This window comes from Rhodamnia argentea, chromosome 7 (assembly GCF_020921035.1).
Source record: "Rhodamnia argentea isolate NSW1041297 chromosome 7, ASM2092103v1, whole genome shotgun sequence".
NCBI lineage: Eukaryota > Viridiplantae > Streptophyta > Magnoliopsida > Myrtales > Myrtaceae > Rhodamnia > Rhodamnia argentea.
The window spans coordinates 18,973,438-18,998,997 of NC_063156.1; positions in this window are offsets into that span (position 1 = coordinate 18,973,438).

Consider the following 25,560-nt stretch of genomic DNA (forward strand, 5'->3'; position numbering starts at 1 on the left):
CCACAATTTCCTATTCTACCCCTAGATATTCAGTCATATGGGTGGGGGTGTGGAATGACTGAAGTACCCTTGCCAATTTCCAAAAGATCGAACAAAATCTCGGGGGCAAAAATGTAACTTCCACTTCGCAGTCCAGTTTTTATTTTTCTAATCTATACGGAGCGCTACACAATCTCATTGACCTTGATGAGGCGACGTCCAATTTATTTACATTGGAATCCTTAAATATCCGACCGCCAATTTCGAAGTTCGCTTCGCGCTCAAAATCGACCAATCGCAGTTTCGGTACATTTTGGATCGACGGGCGACTCTCAAGAGTTACGCGTATCGACCCGTGACTATTGTCGCATTTAAGAATTATTCGAACCATAGCGACCTTGATTGTCATGTAATTGTGAGGGCAATTGCCGGTCCCGACCGGATGCGATTGTTAGAATCGGTTTAGGGCGATTCACAAATTATGCTATGGTTAGGCGAAACCACTCGCTAGCCAATTACATAATGCTAGCAAATCTTTTCGATACTAATCTTGGATCAGCCGGTGATGGTCCAAAAATACGTTCGATAATCCTTATGGTCGTGGTACCGGTTCGCGGTGGAGTTTTTTGGTCCACGTACTATCCTATTTAGCCATTTCCTTTTGGTCGATCAACTCTAGAGAGATCAATTCCGTGCGAGGTTACTGAAATACATCGATACTCATTTTATTCATTCATGAACTTCGAAATGAGGTCGGAATTCAGAATGTTATAATTCTTCCCCCTTACAAAAATTTCATCCTTGAAATTTACAAGACTTAACTACTCGAATAGATGGGGGTATTGACGCCTCATCGCTTCTTTGCTCTCCCAGTGTCGCTCCTTCGTCCCGTGGTGCTCCCAAATCATCTTCACTAGCGGAATCGTCTTGTTCCTCGGGACTTGTTCCTTCTTGTCCTCAATCCTCACCGGCCTTTCCACATATGTCACCCGGTCATCTACTTCTATAGCTTCGTAATCCAATACATGGGTCGGGTCCGGTTCGTACTTTCTCAACATCGACACATGAAAGACGTTGTGGACTTGCGATAGGTTTGGTGGTAAGCCAAGTCTATAAGGTAAAGTTCCAATCCGCTCTAAAATCTCAAAAGGTCCCACGTACCTCAGGCTCGGCTTTCCATTCTTTCAAAATCGAGATAGTCCTCGCAGCGGCGACACTTTGAGGAAGACATGATCTCCCACTTGGAATTCTAAAGGTCTACGTCGCTTATCAGCATAGCTCTTCTAGCGACTCCGAGAGGTCTTAAGCCTTTCTCTGATGACCTTCACTACCTCGACCGACCGTTCCACTAACTCTGGGCCCGTTATACTTCTCTCACCGACTTCATCCCAACATATCGGCGTTCCGCACGCTCCGCCATACAGTGCTTCAAACGGTGTCATTTCGATGCTTTGCTGATAGCTGTTGTTATAGGCGAATTCCACCAAGTGCAACTGTTCCTCCCAAATTCCCTTTAAAATCTGTGACGCATGCTCATAGCATATCTGTTGACACCTAATTTTTTATCAAGTATTTCTTAGTTTTATTTCATAAAATTATCAAAAATTCACAAAAAAAAATAAAAAAAAATCAAGTTTGGTAGCCTTGGCCAAGTATAAGGAACCATTTTTGAGCAAAAAATAATTTTTCATATTTTTCACATTTTTTTAATATTTTCGAAAAATAGAAAAATATAAGAAAATTCATAAAAAAAATACTTTCTGAGGTCACAAAAATATAGAAAAATGTTTTATATTTTTCTTTTAATTCCCTTTTCATATTGACCTCAAGAAAATTCAAAAATTGAATTCAATTTTAGGTGTTTCTTCATAACACCGAGGGTTGAATTCGCCTAAAAAATACAATTTGAGTCTTTTTATTTGCAATTTTTACACAACTTGAGTCAAGAAATTCAATTTCAGCCCTCTGCAACTTCAATTTAATCAATTGCACCCTCAATTGCGTGAATTACACGAATTGGGTCAAAATTCTCAAAATCTTTGCAATTTAGTCCCTAAAATTCCCAATTTTTGAAATTACTTTTAATCAAGAGACTTTCGTGGTAAAATTGGATTGCCCCTAGGGTTTTCACATGCACTGAATCGATTGGCAGGGGTGATTTGATCCAATTTGATCAATTGGACACTCAATTGAAGTTTTCCCCAATTTGGGATTTTAGAAAAAATTGGGATTTTTGTAGAAATTGATGAAAAATTTTGGGCAAAATCACATTTCTAGACAATATTTAGGCCCCTAAGTTCAATTTTGAGGTTTAATTGTAAAAATTCCCCACGGATTTTGATTACTTTTGAAAATTCTAAGTCCGAATCGGTTCAAACCGATCTGATCGCCGGTCGGACCGGTCGAACCGGTCCAAACAGTGTTGTCTTCTTCCCCAAGCTTGCGACATTCTGCAAATTGCATGATGAATTTTGACGACCAAATTGAAGATCAATTCGAGCCTAATTGAATCGATTAATGTATGTGTTTTGTTCCTCAAATCAATATGCGTCGATTGCCACCAGCATCACGGCCAATGGTCTTCTGAGCACGGCGGACGGAGCGATCAAAGTCTCGGCGCAGCAAAAGTCAACATTCTTGAAACCGCGTGAAATTCATGATCGTTTGTGTTCAACGGAGGTCCTAATGGACTTGGACAGAATCACAACCGATTCCGTCACCGTCCGACGACCCAATTGCACGTGAGTGCACGTGAGAGAGGCTCGGCGAAGGCTTGCCCGTGCGCGCCCAATTTCAAAAACGAGTATAAAAGGATGGGGAAGCTTCGCGAATTAAGGGAAGCTCATTCGTGCTCGCGAGGACTAATAGAATAGAGAGAGAGTGAGTTAGAGAGAGAAGGGAGCTCTCGTACGACGCCATTGCCGGAGCTTCAAGCCGGAGCTGCGTGACTTCAGCCCGATCAATCCAGGCCAAATCGAACTCGCAGATCATCACCGGAAGCTCGCCCGAGCTAGGAGGAAGCGATCGCACTAGCTCAATCGGTTTGTGATCTCCAAAATAGGTGAGTCCGCTTCTCGATCTTCATTTTGTGTGTTCATGGCATCGCGTAGTCACGAGCTTAATTGCTGCAATTAGCGTGTGCATTTTGATCCCCGAACATCACTAACCACGATCGTATCCTATTTTCGCGTTGACTTTGCTTGATTACCTCGAGTCGAACCTCCAATACAACTCGGTTTGGTCGAATACTAGCCAGGCATTTCTAGCCACTGCGAGCTCGATCGGAGCTCGAGGTAAGTTTTCCGAACCTCTGATTATGCTTGCCTGTGAAGGAATTGCTATGAAATGCTCCGAATCTCTTTGTATGAACTCTGTAATGGTTGACTGTGCGTAGTATGTATCTAGTGATTTAGCCGATGTGATCGTATAATTTTAGGATATGTTGTAGAGGAAGTTCGGGCGAGTCGACCGGTGCTGGTTTCGTGTCATTACGGCGAGATCTCACCGTTAGATCTTGCCGGAGAAGTGTCACCCGTTGGTTTAGTTGTCGTCGCGAGGAAGAAGATGAAGCTGACCTAGCGGGTCAGCGAGTCAAAGTCCGAGGTGTCGAGTAGCTATAGATCTAGGGTGTCGCCCGGTCGGCTTGCCCGTTGGCGCGAGCAAGCCGACTTAGCTTAGATCCAACGGCTGAGATAATTAGATAGATTTGATTATGGGCCGTTGGAACAAATTTTTGTATTTTCCGATAATTCGTATATTAGATAGAAAATAAAAATAGTTGAAACGGTGCTGTTTTGTATAAGTGGCATGCGGCGTCGTTTAGAGTATGAAGCAAATGCGTCGTCGTTTTGGCTTCACTAGAGACGAACGGCTCGGATTAGATATAGGTTAGATCGTGGCCGTTCATTCATTATTAGATGCAGCGTTGTTTCGTGCATAGACCGGGCGTGATCCAGTGTGGCAAGACACATCTAAGCACTAGTGAGTCGACGAGCGAGATTGATTTCGGGATTGATCTCGGCCGTCCATTTATTTTTAGTACTTTCGGATATTAAAAAAATTAGTTTAGAAAATCAGAAAAATATCCAATAAATAGAATACGTCGTCGTTTTATGTCGAGCGGGTCTGAGCCGGGTCTGGGTCGGGTTGACCGGCCGTTGACTGGGTTGACCCGGTCCGAAATATTAACAAAAAATTAATAAAAAATCATAAAAATTTTCTAAAAATCCAAAAAAAATTACCAAAATTCATAAAAATTCCCAGATTTTCCCAAAAAAATTTCTAAAAAATGTTTAGGTCGGTTTGAGACTCTTATAGTCTGGATTGAAAAATTTTGAAGTTTTGAGGGTTGGTTTGTACCGATCCGGGAAATTATTGACTTTCGGAAAATAAATAAAAAATAAAAAAAATTAGAAAAATTCCAAATAATTCTGAAAAATCACAAAAAATGGGAAATGGACACATTCAACTAGCCCGACCCTATTTTGTAATTTTTGGGTCCCGAAATTCTCAAAATGACCATTTTACCCTTCTGGGTATTTGGCCCCAAAAACTTTTCCGAACCACCCCAGAACTCGAGTATGTCTTTCTGTGGGCCAATAGGGCCATATTAGATGTGATATGCTCTTTTTGACTGACTGATTGATTTGATTGTGATTATCTTGATTGCGCTTGCATGTTCTTGATTGTGACTGATAGGTTAGCAAATTCTCGTCTGCATGATATCTTAAATCGTTAGAGCCTACCTCGCCTTAAATTCCATCGCATGAATTCTTCGGTTAGAAAATCACTCAACTTCGATAACCGAAAGGGTGTCTATTCGAATCTCGGCGTAACCAAATCCCCGGACCCGAAACTCTGGTTCTCGTAGAATCGAACGGTTTCTCCCGACCGCTCGATAGGGTTCCCGGTCATACCCTCCAAAAATTGATCGGTGGCGACTCCATATACATGTACACTTCGCACATATCACCCAACCACACTAAAGCCGATCTTCGATAAAAAATCTTCTTCACATCGTGATTCGAGTAATGGGTCACGGGAGGGACCCGCGCGCCAAGATCCACCGCCAATCGGGTCGGAAGCGCGGCTCGTTAACCTCGCAGCGCCTCGATTCAAGAAATGTTCGAAGGGTCGCGACAATATCTTCCAATGTCTGAATTTTCCTCTCCGATTGTCCATCCGTCCGAGGGTGATAGGCTATATTGTATTGTAGTTTCGTCCCTATGGCCTCCCGTAAACTTTTCCAAAACGAAGCGGTGAACTTAGGGTCTGCGTCTAACGTAATCGTCACTGGAACTCCGTGCGGTCTGACTATCCGCCGCATATACAGCTCAACGTATCTGTCCATGGCGAAGTCCTTTCGCACCGCCAAGAAATGCGCAGACTTAGTCAACCTATCCACGATCACCCAAATAGAGTCATGACCTCTCTGACTCCTTGGCAAGGCCATAACAAAATCCATCGTGATGTGTGCCCACTTCCATTCGGGAATTTCTAATGGTTGGAGCAGGCCTCTCGGTTTACAGTGATGTGCCTTCACTTGCTGGCACGTCAGGCACTTTACTATGTGTTTCGCAACATCCACCTTCATCCCATTCCACCAGCAATGCTGTCTCAAGTTCTAATACAATTTCGTACTACCCGGATGGATGCTATAGTTATTTACGTGGGCTTCCGACAATATCTTTTCCCTTAACTCCTCGTCCTTGGACACATACAATCGACCGCGAAACTTCAAGGTTCCATCCCCGGACACTTTGAAATCAGGTTTTCTTTTCTCCTCATCCGTCTCCATAATCTTCGGATATCGAGGATCCGTAGACTGCAGGGCCTTAATCTTTTCTTGAATCTCCGGCTCCACTCTCAAGGTAGCCATCGGACTGGACAACTAACATACTTCAAGCTTAAACCCCGAATCCCTTATTCTCTCTAGTAAAGTCTATTCGTTGACCATTAGGTGTGCGATGCTCGCCTTCCTACTAAGCGCATCCGTAACCTTGTTCGCCTTTCCAGGGCGGTATAGAATGTCGTGATCATAGTCCTTAAGCAACTCCATCCACCGACGTTGTTTCATGTTTAGTTCCTTCTAGGAGAACAGATATTTCAAAATCCGGTGGTCGGTGTAGATCTGGAATTTCTCTCCGCACAAGTAATGCCTTCAAGTCGTCAACGCGAATACAATCGTTGCTAACTCCAAATCGTGCATTGGGTAGTTCATTTCATGCGGTCTTAGTTGTCTCGACGCATAAGCAACCACTCTCCCGTGCTGCATCGTAACACATCCTAATCCCTTCGGCGATGCGTCGCTATATATTTCGTAGCCTCTCGGGCTTAAAACAATCGTCAATATCAATGCGATCGTCGACCTATGCTTGAGCTCTTGGAAACTCCTTTCACACTTATCTGTCCATTCAAACCACGTATCCTTCCTAGTCAACTTTGTTAACGGAGTGGCTATCGAGGAGAACTTCTCTACAAATCTCCTATAATAGCCGGCCAGTCCCAAGAAACTCCGAACTTCGATAAGCGACGTTGGCCTCGGCCAATTCGTAATTGCCTCAATCTTCACAAGGTCTACTGAAATCCCGAGTTCGGAAATCACATGTTCGAGGAAGGCCACTCTGTTGAGCCAAAACTCGAACTTACCGAACTTAGTGTAAAGCGAGTGCTCCCTTAACGTCCGTAGAACTACACCTAGATATTGCTCATGTTCCTCGGAGCTCTTAGAATAAATCAAAATGTCGTCGATGAAGACGATGACGAACTGATCCAAATACCCTTTGAATACTCGGTGTATCGGATCCATAAAAGCAGCTGGGGCGTTCGTCAATCCAAATGGCATGACTATAAACTCGTAATGCCCGTATCTTGTCCAAAAGGCAGACTTTGGTATATCCTCTTTCTTAATTCTCAACCGATGATAACCTGTCCTTAGGTCTATCTTGGAGAATATAGTCGCCCCCTACAGGTGATCGAACAAGTTGTCTATCCTCGGCAACAGGTACTTGTTCTTAACAGTAACCTGGTTCGGTTGCCTGTAGTCAATGCACAAACGCAGAGACCCGTCCTTATTTCTTACAAACAATACTAGCGCTCCCCACGGAGACACACTTGGACGAATGAAGCCTTTATCTAGTAACTCTTGCATCCGAACCTTCAGCTCCTTCAATTCCGACAAGGACATTCGATATGGTGCTTTTGAGATCTGTTTCGTTCCAGGAGCTAACTCGATTACGAACTCTATTTCTCTTTCCGGTGGCAATCCTGGCAATTCCTGGGGAAAGACATCGGGAAATTCATGTACCACCGCTATATCTTCCAACTTCAGCTCTTCGATTGTCGGGTCCACCACTACAGCCAGGTAAGCTTGGCATCCTCCGTTCAACAGCTTAGTTACCTCAAGTGACGAGATCAAAGGGATCGAGGTTCCTCCTCGACTCCCTAAAAACTCGAATCTAGGGCGACGGGTCGGGTTGAACCCGATCGCCCTGCTCCCACAATCCATAACGGCCCCTTGTCTACCCAGCCAATCTATCCCGATTATAACATCAAAGTCAAACATGGTCAATACGGCCAAATCTATCCTTTCCTCGCTACCCCCAACGACTATCTTACAATCCAAGCAACCTAATTTAATCAATGTTATATCCATTAATGGGGTGGTAACATGCAACACCGTATTCAACGGTTTCAAATCCAATTCAGCAACCGTGCGAGATACAAATGAATGCGATGCCCTAGGATGAAATAATGCATAGGCAGCATGATCGCATAATGTAACCATACACGAGACCACGCCGGGCGCATTCTCCGCCTCCTTACGTGCCACAACATAGACTTGTCCTTGAGCCGGCGGCCTATTCGGGTTGTTCTGCGGGAATGCTCTCACTGGCGATCCATATTGGGGTCGTTGCCCTTGAAACGGAGGCCCTAGAGCTTGACTCAGGCGGTTCCTCGCCTGATGGCCCACCCGGCCGCACTTAAAGCACGCGTTCGTCCGACTCAGATAAGGCCTACTTCCATGCCTCCTTCCACATAAGCGGCAATTCCAATTGGACTGATGGGCATGCTTTCCAATATTTTTCCTAATTGGAGGGACAAAGCGTTTATTGCTTCCCATTGGCCTCTTGCCAAATTGACGGTTGTCCTTGGCCAGGGTAAACTGCGATCCAAATGCAGTAGCCTTTCCTTCATGTCTCTCTCGATCATCTGACTTCATTCATACATCTCATTATAGGTCCTCAAGTTCAAAGCTATCATTTGGCTACGAAGGTCGGGCCTAAATCCATCTCGAAACCTCCTTACCTTATCTATCGAATTCTCCACCATCCTCGGCGCGTACCTTGATAACCTAGCGAACTCCGCTTCATACTAGTCGATCGTCGGTTGGTTCCGGCGAAGCCGTTGAAATTCTACCAGCTTCCGCTCCCGAGTGGTCTCCGAGAAATACTTCCCGTAAAATGCCACAAGTGAAGGCAGTCAATTAAGGGTAGTGCCTTCAGAGAAAACTCCTCCTCTGGTGGCCTTCCACCAATCATCAGCGGTACCTTCCAATTAGTAAGCCGCCAGGGTCACCTTTTCCTCATCTCGTGCACCCCGAACTTCGAAAGCTTTTTCTAACTTCTTGATCCATCGAGGTGCCATCTCCGGATCTCCAGTACCATCAAACCGAGCTGGCTTCAGCTTCAGGAATTGCTCTACTAATCGACTCATTTGGCGATTCCCATTTCCTCCTCCGTGGTTGTTCCCATTCAGTCCATTATTCCCATTTACCGGGTTGACGGCAGAATAAGCGGCTTCAGCAGCCTGGGCAACATGAGCGGTTCTCTCTTGAGCCTGTCTACCCATTAAGTTTCCGATTTCCTCTAGCGCTCTCATGACTCCATCTATTCTCGGGTCCTCAACCGCTCGCGCTCTTGAGCTAGACACTCCTCTTGTACCTCTACCCGTTCTGCTCATACTTGTTAATCCTCACAACACCCGAAACTCTTATAATTCAATTCAGGAATTAGAGACCTAAGCCAAATGCTAAGTCTAACGGGTTTCCGCCACATATCAAAGCGGCACTCACGATCGGGCAAACACTTAGCAGGCAAACAATCGGGCCGTTGATGGCTAGTGATTTCACCTAGAGGGGGGTGAATAGGTGATAGAGTGTGATTTTAAAAAATTTATTGCAGAATTTAGATCACACAACGTAAAATAGAGATCTCAGACAATGAGGCTAGAGTATATCGTAACGAGCAAGTAATTCAATTGATACGGGATATGTAATGGGATCGATGCGCGCTGTTTTTGTGCGGTTTAGATATCACAAAATATTTAGAGTGATCAGAGATAAGAAAAACTGCACATAGGGATTATAGTGGTTCGGCTTTGGTTAAGCCTACGTCCACTTCTTCGGTTGACAGCCAATCGGCTGGATTCCACTAATAATATGCTCGGAGGTTACGGATCTGTGATCTCCTTGATACGCAGGACTTCAAACCTAGCGCTCAACACTCGTGTGTACACCTCCTCATAATTACAATGGATGGATCAAGAAGTGCGTTTAAAATGGAGTACACTCTATCTAGGAATTATGAACACTTTTCCCTCTTTACGCCGATCTCTTGTTTTCCTTCATCTTCGAGATGTCTTTTATACTCTTCCGCCTCCAATCTAGCCGTTGCAAGGCATCCGGAAGAGATCTCTCCAAATCTACCCTTTTGGATGAGATGTTTGCCAAAAGAAAATCTCTTAGCCTTTGGAGATCGCCAAAGGAAAGTCTTCCTTGCTTGGATCAAATCGCCTATACAATTATGATCCCAAGTTTCCATAGATGGTTTCTTCCATTTGGAAAGTCTTTGTTTGTCTTCTTGATTCCGCATCCTTGATTGATCTCTATCACCGAGAATCTTCAAAAATGATCCAGCTCGATGGCGTCCGTTGATATGCATCAATTAAGCTTAATTTGTATTCCTCTTGAAATTCGGATTACCGCTTGTGAAATACTTCTCTCAAAGCTTGAGCATCATTCCAACGTCTGAGCTATCCCCGCTCATCGTCCGAGCTCGAACCAGCGTTTGAGACTCTCGGAAACAACATTTAAGCCAAATCCTTTTGCCAGATTCAATCCCGTGCATCCCCACACCAAAGGATAATCTGCAAAACAAGTAAATTATGGCATTATCTCAAAACACAAGAGTACTTGAATTGTTTTATCAACTTCAAAACCATCTAAGGATTTTTCTCAACAATATCCCCCTTTTTGATGATGACAAAACGATCCACTATAGTAATGAATAATTGAGTTTAGAAAAGGTAAGCAACTTCAGCAAAGTTACTCTAGTGATAATCTTGCTAAGGAATAATTTTGGCGATTCGTTCCTTGTACTTTTAGCAATATTAAGTTCTGAAAAAGAATGTATTTATATACTATGATGAGCAGTCTCAAAACTTGTGCCATCTCAATCGATCTAAGTGCATAAAATTATTGAGATGTGTGATAGTTTCATGTACGAGGCAAGTATAAGGTTGTAACTCCTCAGAGCATCTCATTCTGTCGGATGCTCATAGCTTGTCCTGTCTAGCCAAAGCTTTCAAACTTATGTAATCTTAAAAGAAAGAAACTTGTTCACCTACTCAGCTTAGGAGAAGATAATCCTTCTCGGATGATGTTTCCATAGATCATGCTTAACCCGAGATCCTGTTCTTGAAGGATTTTGGTATGCATATTATAGATTAATCTCACATAATTCAATCACATATTTTTCGGAGTCACATATCACATCATGACATCACAAAATAATCATATATCGCACATAATTCAGTCACACATTTTTCATTCTCCCCCTTTTTGTCATCGGTAAAAGGGAGTGACTCGCATAGTCAGATATAAATTGTAGAGATAAAATGTTGCTCCCCCTGAATTCAATGTCTGTTCGAGTCATCTATGCAGTATATTCAAATCAAACATACTAGCATTCAAATGGTAAATCATTCAATCAAATGAATCAGAAAAGAGAAAAACAGAGTTCAGAGTAAGATTCAAAGTACAGATCCAAACATGAAATGTTAAAAAAAATTTAATCTTTTGGTGTTTGGTCTAGATGAGAAGATGGTGGGGCTTGATCTGAAGTGGAGGCTTGGTCCGCAGGTAGTTGAACTAGGACAAATTTGGATAGCTGATTTAGCTTGAGTTCCGGATCCTTCTTCAGAGTGAGGATCCTATTGTCCAAGAAGCCTAGCTGAGATTCCGAATGATCATGGATAGTTTTCTAAATTTTCGCAACCTCAGCATCTACCTTTGTGCTCGGGTTTTCAACTTCCGAGCACAGAGAGGTCCAAAGGTCCGACCATTTTTGGTCCATCTCTTGTTGCATCTGTGCTATCTTCCCGAGAAGGTCCGAGTTACTGTCTGTCTCATCCGTCTAAGTGCCTACATTTGTTGACTCCCCCTGAGTCCTTTCAAGGTGCTCAGATGATGAAGCATATCTGTCTAGGAGATTTGTTATTTCAGCAGTATTAGTATCTGTTTCAATGTGCTTCCTCTCAAACGTTCTTTCTTGTAGAAGTGGCCCTTCTATCTTTGTTCCCTGTTCTAGGACAAATGGTATTTCTTCTCTTGTTGTATCTTCTCCTTCTTATGTGTTCTCTTTCTCTTTTTCCTGCTGTTCCAGTTGAATAGTAGTCTCATCCTCATATGTAGATCTGACGATCGTTTGGATCAGCTCTTCTAATTCTATATCATTTGTTACTGAACCGTCCGAGATGTGCTCCTTTTCAATTATGTCAAGCAGCACCTTAGCAAGCTTTTTTCTTTTGCTGCTAGGTCTGGTTGATTTGTGAGCAATCATCTTGATCCTTCTCTTTCGAGTGGATTCTGAGGATGGTTCTAAAGATTTGTTCTGTGAAGTTTCAACAACAGCCTCCTTCCGAGGAAGATCTATGGGGATCACTTTCTTCTTTCTATCCCTTCAGCTTCCACTCTCAAATCTGTAACCCATCTTTGTGAGCATTATCTCGCCTACACTTCCCCGATGAAGCTCTATGGATCTGAGTTCCGGAGATACCACTATTCGCAGGTACTCAAAAATTCTGCTTATCGGAGATCCATAGGGTAACCGACCCTTATTCTTCTTCACTGTTCTCCTCATGTGCAGAAAAATTAGGTGAGGCAGAGAGAAGGGCTTTCCATTTAGAATGGCCTAGATAAGTTTTGCTTCATACCTTGAGACATCTGTTTTTGAGGAACCCTTTGGTCTTAGGCGATTGATAACGACCTTATGTAGTATAGTGGCCCTCGGAGGGAAGTGGTGATGCTCAACGTGTAGTTTGTTGGCTCTTGAAAGATCGGTGTTGCCAGACAGTTCCTTGTAGACATCTTCATCCGAGATAGGGATTTTCGTAAAGTTGAACAGCTCGGTCGGAAGAATGTCTGCCGTGTCTTCAGCAATCAAAATGATGTTCTGCCTCCTATAGGAAAACTGAATTGCATTTCTATCGATCATTGTGAAGTTCGAGTAGAAATAGGCGATCGGTTCAGTATAGGTTGGAGTAGATAAAGAGCAGAAGTTGTGAAGCTGCAGGTTGGTGAGGGGATAAAGGATCTGTAGACCACTCCTTTCAAAAAAGTCTGAATCAACAGGCACGTTAGGCATGACTCCTCTAGCAAGTTGTGTCTTGTAGCACCGTTGATATTCTTTCGATCTAAACAGCCTGTCCGCCTCTTCTTCACCAACCAAAAACTTCATTGGTACAGACTTGAAGAAGGAATAAATTAGTTCATCATCATCATCATCTCTTAGATGTTCAATCACAGAAATTTCTTCCTCTTTTACATCCTTCTTTTAAGCACTTCCCTACTCAATCTTTGCGGGTTCTCCAACCTTTCCTTTTCCCTTTCCGGAGGGACTACTCTTCTGAAGCTCGGTTCCTACTTTGGTAGCTAACCCTATTTCTGTCCGAGTGAGCATCTCGGAGAATTTGAACATCTCTTCTTCATTGAAGAACCCATTCATTTTCACAAATTCGAGAATGTTATTTTTAGACCTACCATCAATCCGCATTCCTTTAATGACATTCAATAAACCCCTAGCTAGCTTTATCCTTTTATCAACAGGCAAACTAGCGGTTTCCTCGGGGGTTCGGATTACCGTGGAGGAGAGTCGTTGCTGAATCTTCTTCCGTTTCTCCTCTGTCACTCTTGTTCGTGAAATCTCTGACATATGAGCGATCAATCTCTGTGCCTGTTGTTCGGCTTCGCTCGGCTGAATGGTGAGGTCGTAATCACCGGATGCTCTCTGTCCTCTGGATTCTAGACGATTGGAGCGGCGAGAGCCAACAATCGAAGATTTCTATGCTGAAGGATTCTTGGGTGCCATGAGGAATGAGAGTTATCGGGGGATTCTGATCGTAGAGCTTTAGGAGATTTAGGGTTTTTGGATTTCGCAAGAATGATTTGAAAGATTGTGAGAGGGATTTGTGAGAGTGAGCGAGTAGAAAAGGTTTAGGGTATATGAGGCGGTTTCAAAAAAAAAAAAAGGAAATTCTTTTCAAAATATTATGAGAATATTTCGACTCAATCAATTTAATTTCAATCAAGGCAATCAAATATTCAATCAGAACAATCAGCTCAATCACATAATATATGCCGAATATTTAGGAAGATTGTGTTGATGCGTACCTTATTTGTTGCCAAAAATAAAAACGACTTACGTGCCAAGATTTCGAACGATCAAATCTTTTGTCGTATCTGCTCGGAAGATGTTGTCTTCAGATGATTCTCTAAGTTCTGAGATCCTTAAGTTCATTCAGATGATGCTTTCAAGCTCTAAAGCTACCGAGGTCTTCAAATTATTTTTTCGGGTTCTGAGGCAATTTCTCCTGTCTCAAGATCTCGGCTCAAATGGAAATCATGGTTATACCCAATTCTTGTTTAATATACTCAAATGTATTTTTGTCAAGTACCTTAGTGAATATATCAGCTAATTGATGTTTAGAATCAACAAATTGAATGTTAACATCACAGTTATGCACATGATCATGAATAAAATGATGCTTGATTTCGATATGCTTAGCTCGTGAGTGCAGAACTTGATTCTTTGTGAGGTTGATAGCACTTGTGTTGTCACATTTGATTTCCACATTGTGAGCTTCAACACCAAAGTCCTTCAGTTGTTGTTTCATCCATAGGATTTGAGCGCAACAGCTTCCTAGTGCTACATACTCAGCTTCTACAGTTGATAAAGCTACGGTGTTCTGTTTCTTGGAGAACCAAGATACCAAGATTGATCCTAGAAGTTGACATGTGCCCGAAGTACTTTTTTATCCAACTTACAACCTGCAAGATCAGCATCTGAATAGCTATGTAATACAAGATCTGATGTTTTGGGATACCATAATCCTAGGTTTGGATTAGTTCCTATATACTTGATGATTCTTTTAACAGAGGACATATGTGATTCTTTAGGATCGGATTGAAATTTCGCACACATGCATACACCGAATATAATATCAAGTTGAGAAGCAGTAAGGTATAACAAAGAACCAATCATGCTCTTGTATAGCTTCCGATCAACCTGATTGCCTTGTTCATCCTTATCCAATTTGGATGAGGTAGACATTAGTGTTGACACCTGATTTTTGATCAATTTTCCTTTAGTTTTATTTTCTAAAAATTCTCAAAAATCCACAAAAAATTAAAAAATTAAAAAATCAACATTGGAAGCCTTAGCCAAGCTTAAGGAACTAATTTTGAAAAAAAAATAATTTTTCATATTTTTCACATTTTTTAATATTTTCGGAAAATAGAAAAATATTAGAAAATTCATAAAAAATACTTTTCGAGGTCGAAAAAATACACAAAAATATCCAATATTTTTCATTTAATTCCCTTTTCATATTGACCTCATAAAAAATTAAAAATTGAATCCAATTTTAGGTGTTTCTTCATAATGCCTAGAGTTGAATTTGCACAAAAAATACCAATTGGGTCTTTTTATTTGCAATTTTTACACATTTTAGGTCTTGACATTCAATTGCAGCCCCTTTGAACATCAATTTGATCAATTGCACTCTCAATTGCACGAATTGGGTAGGAATTCCCAAAATTTTTGCAATTTAGACCCTAGGATTTCAAATTCTTAAAATTACTTTTAACCTAGGGACTATCGTGGCAAAATTAGACCATCCCCTTAGGTTTTCATATGTTCTAAATCGATTGGAATGGGTCTCATAGTCCAATTTGGTCAAATTGACATCCAATTGAACATTTCCCTAATTTGGGCAATTAAGAAATTTTGGGGTTTTTGCAGAAATTGATGATAAATTTTGGGCAAAATTGCATTTCTAGATAATATCTAAGCCCCTAAGTGCAATTTTGAGGTTTAATTTCGAAAATTCCCCACCAATTTTGTTTAATTTTGAAAATTGTGGGAATTTTCTTGTCTGAACCGGTTCAGACCGATCTGACCGTCGGTCGGACCGGTCGAACCGGTCCGCACAGATTCATCATCTTCCCCAACTTACTCGCGCGAATTGCAAGTTGAAGGCCGAGATTCATCACTCAAATTGAAGATCAATTCGCCCATAATCGAATCAATTGAGGTGGGCGTTTTGTTCCCACTATCAATACACGCCGATCGAGCCCGACCTCGGAGCCAATGGTCGCCGGAGGAGCTCCGACGAGTCGGTCAAAGCCCCGGCCATACGAAAAAGTCAACATTTTGCAAATTTAGCCCAATTCGCGCGCAATTGGTATTGTCGGAGTGCCAAACGGAGCTGGTCGGAATCCTATTCCGTTCCGGTCTCCGTCCGGCTCACTTCGCACGCATGGGCATGTGCGAAGTGAGTCGGTGAAGCTTTGCCCGACCCGCCAACATTTGAAAAACGAGTATAAAAGGACCAAGGGAAGATTCGTGAAAAAGAGGAGGCTCATTCGCTCGCTCACGCACTAGAATAGAGAGAGAAGGAGAGAGAAAGCTAGAGAGAGAGGCTCCGCCGACGCGGTAGTCGGAGTTGCGGACCGAGGCCGTGCGACTTCAGCCCGGACGATTCAAGCCAAATTGAGCCACCGGACCACCGCCGGAAGGTTGCCTGGACTTCTCGGAGACGATCGCGATAGCTCACTTGGCCCGAAACCTCCAAAAGTGGTAAGTCGAACCTTCAACCTCTCTACTGTGCGTTAATGGCATCTCGGCCTCCCGAACATAATCATTTCAATTGATTTGTGCCTTTTCATCCTTATACATCCACGACCATGATCGTACCTTCTTTCTGCATCGATTTTGCCCGAGTCACCCGAATCGAGTCTCCAACATCTCGTAGTCCGGCCGATCTTCGGCCATACAAATCTGGCAACTCCGGGCTCGATCGAAGCCCGAGGTAAGTGTTCTTAACTTGACCTTAACGTGCTTGAAGCTTAGATTTGATTGTTATGCTCTGTATTGCTTGTTTGAAGTCCGGGATGTCGTGACCGTGTGTGATTCGATTATCGCGATTTGGCCGATAGAAATACTTGATTATGAGATATGTTGATCTGGAACATTAGGCGAGTCGATTGGCTTTGGTTTAGGGTCAATCGGCCGAGGTTTCACCGTCGGATCATGCCGGGAAGCCTCGGCCGTCCGTTGTCCGTCGTCGCAAGGAAGACGATGAAGCCGACGTGGCGAGTTAAACGGGTCAGACGTCTACGTGTCGAGCTCTGGTTGGGCAGCTCACGTACGAGTCGGCTCGGCCGTTGGCGCGAGCGAGCCGACTCGGACTCGATCGAACGGTTGAGATAAATCGAGGAGTTTGATTCTCGGCCGTCAGATCTGCGTTTTTTAATTTTGGATATTAGATATATTAGATGAATAATCCAATAAATATAAAACGGTGTCGTTCAGTGTAGGCGACGCGGCGTCGTTTTGGCTTTAAATGGAGTGGACGGCTGAGATTGAATCCAGTTTAGATCCTAGCCGTCCGTGCACTTAATTGATACGGTGTCGTTTTGATGGGGAATAAGTTGACGGCTCGGATTTGATACAAGTTAGATCGTGGCCGTCCGTGTAATAGTCAAATGCGGTGTCGTTTTTGTGTAGAGGGCTAAGACGTCGTCGTTTTTGCTAGGGCGCGAGTCAATGGCTGAGATCAAATGCGGGATTGATCTCGGCCGTCCAATATTTTCTTTTATTTTTCGGATATTAGGAATTTGCTTAGAAAATCAAATAAAAAAATAATAAAAGAGAGAAATAAATAGTAGGTGACGTCGTTTTGATGTCGAGCGAGTCTGCGAGCGGTTCGACCGGGTTGACCGGTCGTTGATCGGTTTGACCCGGTCCCAAAAATATTAATAAAAAATACATAAAAATTCCAAAAATCCAAAAAATTGCAAAAATACTTAGAAAATTCATAAAAATTTCCAGATTTTTACAAAAAAATTCTAAAAATTCCTAGATCGATTCGGGACTCATAAAGTCTGGATCGAATATTTTGAGACTTCGAGGGTCGATCTATGTCGATCCGGAAAATTCCCGATCTTTTTAGAAAATAAATAAAAAATCCAAAAAATTAGAAAAATTAGAAAAATTCTAGAAAATCACAAAAAAGGGGAAATGGCCACATTCAACTGGCCCGACCCCGATTTTGTGATTTTCGGGTCCCGAACCCCCAAAAAATGACCATTCTATCCTCCGGGCCTTCCACCCCAAATTTTTGCCGAACCGCCCCGAAACCCAAATTTGACATTTCTATGGGCCGATAGGGCCATTTTTAGATATATCGAGCCTTGATTGATTGATTTGATTGCTTGCGATTATATTGATTGCGCTTTTAATTTTTTGACTGTGATTGATTAGAATAGTAAAATTCCCATATGCATGAATACCTTAGATCGTTAGGGCCTACCTCACCCGAAATTTCATCTGCATGAATTCGTAGGTTAGAAAATCACTCAATATCGGTAACCGAAAGGGCGTCAATGAAAATCTTGGCGTAACCAAGTCCCTGGACCCAAAAATCTCTGGTTTTCGCAAAACCGAACGGTATCTCCCGACCGCTCGGTAGGGTTTTTCCGATCATACCCTCCAATAAATTGATCGGTGGCGACTCCAAATTGCATGTACACATTGCACATGCCACCCGACCACACTAAGGTCGATTTCGATAAAATTTTCTCCGACATTGCGATTCGAGTAATGGGTCTTGGGAGAGGCCCGCGATCCTAAAAAATCCCGCTGACAACCGGGATCATACATATAAAAATGGATCGGTTCGTTAACCCTCTCACCACCGGAACCTTATGGAAAATTTCCGGGAGGGTCGCGATAGATCGGCGACTCCGCTGGGGGCGATCATACTGGTTGCTAAACCATTAAGAGGACTTAAGCCGATAAAAATGTTGAGTGTTTTCTAACCCCGTTTTCTGCAGATGCTCTTGAAGGTAAGGTACGTCCACTAACGAAAGTGTTAAATGTTGATGTAGATGGGAGTTATAAGGGGTGATGTCTATGCTAACCTTTTTGATGCGGATATGGTGTTTTGGGTTGTGTGTTTATTTATGCATATATTGAAGCGGTGTTTTGAATATAAACCGCTGTACATGTCTTGCATATTTTGAGGATCACGACACTGCACACACAAACGCCTAAACCCGAGCCGCGAATCACCCTTATAGGTCGCCATAGATAGGGATCGGTATGCGAAGCTCCTGTGTTTGATTGCACTTTGGTTGACCATATTTGATCCCGCTCGTTATGTGAGATTGATGATCCTACCCACTTGTTGTTCGATTGTGCTTGTGGGCGGCTCATATATTCGTATAGCGGGAGCCTTTTTAGGTCCATACCCGAGCCTTATTGATTTCTTTAGAGTTGAACCTCACTTGTCTCATGTGCATGTGAAATGGATGGTCGGTATACCTAAAACCAAAAAACCAAAAAAAGAGTAACATCGGTTGGTAAGGCTTTTTACCCTCTTTATTTTGAACTTGTAAATTTAAATTCTGCATATCATGCATTTTCACGACGTGTCATCACAATTTGTAAGATCGTTTAAGTGATCGGGGTTGAAGGTCAAATTTTCCTTTTTAGGATAGATGGCGCCCCAAAGTCATATTGATGTCCCCGACATATTTACATGGGAGCGGAGGACCATTCGACGCAAGGACCGAGTACCCGCTACTTTTCGAGTCTTTGGATTTGTCCATGGACGGGAGCTTAACGGACGGAACCGCACTCGTGGCGAGAGTTGTGATTATACTCGTTGTGGACGCCATTTGGAAATCAAGCGCGAAAAAGAGAGAATTTGGGAGTTGTACATGAAATTGGCGAAGAAACCTCGTGCAACCAAGACGACCCCAAAGCACTCCCCAATTAAGAAGAAGGAAGTCATTACCATATCCTCCGATGATGAAGAAGATATCGAGCTTCCCGAGATAGTGGAGATCTCATCCGATGAAGACACTACTTCTACTATCTAGTTTAGTACGACTTTGAGGCATTTTCTAGGGTTCATTACATTTTGAGTCGATTGTGTACTTTCATTTACATCTGTTGACCGTACATCTTTAGATGCTTTCATATCCCATCTCTTTGGGTTTTATTGTACTAGACTTGTAAATTCCATGGGTTATCAAATTGTGAGTTGTAAAAGTGACTTTTTCGCCCGATTACACTTAAACGATCCTAATCAATTACATGTCATCTTTGGGTGAGATTAGGTCCATAACTACCCTATTTGGCTTATTTGGGTCAAGTGGGAGTAGTTGACCCTCATGTTACCAAAAGATGACATGGAATTTGGTTAGCGCATTTGCATCACATTTCATGCATGTTCATATTAAATCCGTGGTAATTGACTTTAGGATCATCATTTTGCATTTTTCGATCATGGGGAATGGAGATATCAAAGTCATCCCGGTACCGCGCAAGGAGCTCTCTCTATGGTGGGATCGCCTCGTCATCATTGTTGACACCTGAATTTTTAGTCGGTTTTCCTTTAGTTTTATTTTCCAAAGATTCCTAAAAATTCACAAAGAATTAAAAAATTAGAAATTCAACATTGGAAGCCTTGGCCAAGCCTAAGGAGCCAATTTGGAACAAAAAATAATTTTTCATATTTTTCACATTTTTTTAATATTTTCGAAAAATAGGAAAATACCTTGAAAAATCATAAAAAATACTTTTCGAGGTCACAAAAATACACAAAAATATCCAATATTTTTCTTTTAATTCCCTTTTCATATTGACCTCAAGGAAAATCAAAAATTGAGTTCAATTTTAGGTGTTCCTTCACAAGGCCTAAGGTTGAATTTTCATAAAAAAATACCAATTGGGTCTTTTTATTTGCACTTTTTGCACATTTTAGGTCTAGACATTCAATTGCAGTCCCTTTGAACTTCAATTTGATCAATTGCACCCTCAATTGCACGAATTGCATGAATTGGACAAAATCTCTAAAAATCTTGCAATTTAGTCCCTCAATTTGCAATTTTTGAAATTACTTTTAATTGAGGGACTATCATTGTAAAATTGAACTGTTACCCTATGTTTTCATGCATTCTAAATCGATTGGAATGGGTCTCATGGTCCAATTTGGTCAAATTGACACTCAATTGAACTTTTCCCCAATTTGGGCAAATTGAAAAATTTGGGGCTTTTGTGTAAATTGATAAGAACTTTTGGGCAAAACCACTTTTCTAGATAATATTCAGGCCCCTAAATCCAATTTTGAGGTTTAATTGCAAAAATTCCCAGCCAATTCTGTTTAATTTTGAAATTTGTGCTAAATTCATTGTGCGAATCGGTTCGGACCGGTCTCACCGCCGGTCGGACCGGTTGAACCGGTCCCGAACAGCACTTCATCTTCTTCAGAACGTCTGCACGAATGAACAGTATTTGGGCGAATTTTGATGAACAAATTGACAAGGCAATCGGCGATAATCAAAGCAATTAACCCGGGTGTTTTGTTCCTCGGGTGATTTCGCGTCGATTGAGCCCGACTTCGAGGACAATCGTCGCCGGAGGAGCGTCGCCGGAGCAGTCAAACCTACGGCGACGCAAAAAAAGTCAACAGCCTGCAAATCAAGTTCAATTCACGCGTAATTAACATAGCCGGAGCACCAAACGGAGTCCAACGAAATTGCATTCCGTTCTTGACGCCGTTTAGACCATTTGGCACACTTGGGCACGTGCGAAGGAGGCTCGGCGAGGCTTTGTCCGACGCGCCAATTTTTGAAAACTTAGTATAAATAGCTGAGAATCTTTGCGAACAAGAAGAGGAGGCTCATTCGTGCTCGTGAAGAAACAGAATAGAGAGAGAAAGAGAGAGCGAGAGGTGAGAGAAGCTCTCGCGAGCTTTACTGTAGCTCGCCGGAGTTCGAATCGCGCGACTTCGGCCCGACGAATCCAAGCCAAATCGGTGCGGCGGATCATCACCGGAACTTCCTCCAAGCTCGGGCGAGTTGATCGCACCAGCTCAGCCCGCTTGAATCGTCCAAATCGGGTAAGTCGACCTTCCAATTTCAATCCCGCACGAGCATGGCATCGCAATATCCCGAGCATGATTCTTTCAATTAGTTTGTGTGTTTCACTCCTAGATCACTTCTAATCATGTTCGCACTTCATTTCTGCACCTATTTCCCCTAAATCCCGAGAGTCGAACCTCCAATATTGCCCGGTGCGGCCAAGCACTAGTCGGGCTATCCTATACCTCGCGAGCTCAATCAGAGCTCGAGGTAAGTCTCCTTGACCTTCTATTATGCTTGTATGTTGATTAATTGCTTTGATTTGGCGAGATTATACTTGTTTGAAATCGACGATCATCGATCGTGTTTGGTTCGATTCTTACGATTCAACCGTTGAACTTGTTTGATTTTTGAATATGTTAGTTTGGATGTAAAAACGAGTAGATTGGCTTTGGTTTGGGGTCGATTGGCCGAGGTTTCACCGTTGGATCTCGCCGGGAAACCTCGACCGTCCGTTGCGTCGTCGCAAGGTTGAAGACGACGAGGCGACGTGGCGAGTCAACCAGTCAATAGGCTTAGGTGTCTTCATATGATAGGGCCGGCTCGGATTCGAGTCGGCTCGACCGCCGGCGCGAGCGGGCCGACTCAGATCCGATCCAACGGCTGAGATTAATCCGTGAATTTAATTCTCAGCCGTTGGATTGTTGTCATATATTCAATATATAGGTTAGAAAATAAAAAAAATCAAAACGGCAGTGTTTTATATAAGTAATCCGACGTCGTTAGGCTTAGGTAGAACGAACGGTTCGGATCGAGCCTTAGCTATTAATCATGACCGTCCGTGTGTTAGTTATGCGACGTCGTTTTGGTTCACGTAGATCGGGACGTTGTCGTTTAGGATGAGGATAGGATAAACGGTCTGGATCAAGTTCAAGACTAATCGTGGCCGTTCGTTTGTAAGCTGTGCGGCGTCGTTTTAGTCTTAGGGAAAGTGAACGGCCCAGATTAGAACTAGGATAGATCGCAGCCGTCCATTCGATTAATAAGCACGACGTCGTTTTTGGATAGACAGACCGAGACGTCGTCGTTTTTGCTAGGTCGCGAGTCAATGGCTGAGATCAAATCTGGCATTGATCTCGGCCGTCCGTTTCTTTTTACATATATTCAAATATTAGGATTTAATTTCGGAAAATCAAAAAATATATAGATATGTACACATGCGGCACCGTTTTGTGTAGGTCGAGTCGGAGTTCGGTCAGACCGGGTTGACCTGGTCGTTGACCGGGTTGACCCGATCCGGTTAATAATAAAAAATAATAAAAAATAAAAAGAAATTTCCAAAAATAAAAAAATTGTAAAAAAACTTAAAAATTCACAAAAAATCCCAAATTTTCACAAAAAATTTCTAAAAATTTCTAGATCGATCCGGGACTCATAAAGTCTGGATCAAAAATTTTGAGACTTCGAGGGTCGATCTATGTCAATCCGGAAAATTTCCAATATTTTTGAAAAATAAATAAAAATTCCAAAAAATAGAAAAAATTAGAAAAAATCCCATAAAATCACAAAAAATGAGAAATGGCCACATTCAACTAGCCAAATTGAAATTTTGTGATTTTCGGGTCCCGAACTCCCAAAATGACCATTCTACCCTTTTGGGCCTTCCGCCCCAAATTTTTACCAAATCACCCCGACACCCAAATGTGATTTTTACGTGGGCCGATAGGGCCATTTTAGACATATCGAACCTTGATTGGTTGATTTGTTTGCTTGTAATGATTTTGATTGCGCATTAAATTCTTTGATTGTGATTGATTAGGATAGAAAATCCCCATCTGCATGTACACTTAGAATTATTAGGGCCTACCTCACCCGATATCGCATCTGCATGAATTCTTAGGTTAGAAATACACTCAATATCGGTAACCGAAAGGGCGTCAAAATGAATCTTGGCGTAACCAAGTCCTCGGACCCAAAAATCTCTGGTTTTCGTGGAACCGAACGGTTTCTCCCGACTGCTCGGTAAGGTTTTCCGATCGTACCTTCCAATAAATCGATCGGTGGCAACTCCAAATTGCATGTACACCTCGCACATGCCACCCGACCACACAAGGTCAATTTCGATGTTTGATAAATATTACCCGACATCGCGATTCGAGTAATGGGTCTTGGGAGAGACCCGCGATCCTCTATATAAATAATAGGAATCGGCTCGTTAACCCTACACACCCCGGAAGATATACATTCGACATAAATATTTTTTCCGGGAGGGTCGCGACAATCATCAACAAGGCCTACGTTGAAGGGTGTTTGGGACGATTAGTGAATTTGATCAAAGTTGAATATCAACCGGCCCTCATTCAAGCACTAGCCAAGGCATGGGACACGCACACGATGACATTTAATTTTCAAGGTTTAGAATTGACCCCTACGCTCGAGGAGTATACCGCTATCATTGGGGCCAAGTTTGACGACATATAGCTCAACCCCCTTTGGACATGGATTCCACTCGTTCTCTATCGAGCTTTCTTCGTCTCAAAACTTCTGAGATAGAAAAAGTCTATAAGTCCAATTCTGGCAAATTCACATTCTCATTCCTTTTTGACAACCATTCCTCTCTACCCACCGAAACCTGTCATAAATCGAGAAAGGTGTTCATTTTAGCCTTCTTTGCATTCGTCCTATTCCCAACCTCTAGAACCACCTTTGACCCTTCTATAGTCCATATAGCCGGACAAACATGTTGTCGTTGGAATTGTTCATACATGATTTTAGCTAAAACCTTTATCTCCGTAAACCGTTCCAAAACTTCCGAAAAGGCCATTTTTCAAGCATCCAACGGACTACTCCACATGTGGTTCACTTCTCATATAAAGACCTTCCAACTCCGAGTGGGGTGTTATGAGATCAACGAGCACGTTCATCCTCTTAAATCCTTTCTTAAATGTCAATCCCTTGTACCCAAATATTCTTTCAAGAAATGGGTTGAGCTATTGGAAAATTTGAAGCCCGAGCACATTAGATGGCATTTGACTTGGCCTAAGATCGTGGAAGCTTGCATCATTGGTGTTGAAGATAGCCCTATCCCCTTATTGGGATGTACTGGTGCTGTGGCATATTATCATCGTGTGGTGAGGCAATTTGGAGCTTTGCAAGAAATACCACCGGATGTTTGTCCCGGGATCTTCTCGTTTGACATGACACGAGGAAAGCTCACCAAGGAAGCAAAGAAGTTATATCGATCTCGGATCAAGCTCATTCTCCATACTTTGAAGAACTCCCCGTTACAACAAGTTGAATGGTCGGATTATTTGGATGACGAGATACACATTCATAGAGCCTCCAAGGAGTATATCCGGAAGTTTAAGGAGTATCGCCAATCATTAGTTGAGCCATATGTACCCGAATGCGTATCTCCTTGGATTGAAGAAGTAGAGTCCTACAAGCCCGAGTACATAGTACCGTATGTCCCGGGAGTGGAGCCGTATATTCCCGAAGATCCGGAGCAGTGGATGTCGGAAGAAGGAGAAGACCCATACTTGTGGGATTCCGATGGGTCAGAAGAACAAGAAGAGTGGAAGCGTCCTCGACTTGGATAGATCTGTTCCCCATTTAGATTTTCGTATATTTGTTATCTTTTTGATATTTTTGAACAATTTAGTCTGTAATAAATACATATTATTCCTTCTATGAGCATTTCATGCATACATGTAGAAAATTCAATTACCACGGATCAACGTCTCCAAATCCTTTAAAATTCTCTATACCGATTTGATGTTACGAAAAACAGGTGAGTGATAAACACGAGGACTCGTAGCAAGACACGCAAATTAAGAATGGAACAGGAAGAACTCGCACCTCGTGTTGGTAATCTCGAGAACCAAATGAATATGATCGCCACCATGGTGGCAGAGATGAAGGCGATGCTGATCGCTAGCCGGGGGAGATACCCCGTTGATCCTAATTCTCAAGCCCTTGCGGGTTCATCCGATAGAACCAACGCTAATCCGGTACCCGCCGCTAATCCCACTCCGAATCCGGAGCGACCACCTAAGGATCCTCCCATTGTGATTGATCCGGAAAAGAAGGAGAGGCAAGTCCTCAAAATGGAAGAGGAAATCAAAAGGCTTGCTAAGATTGAAGAGTGTTTG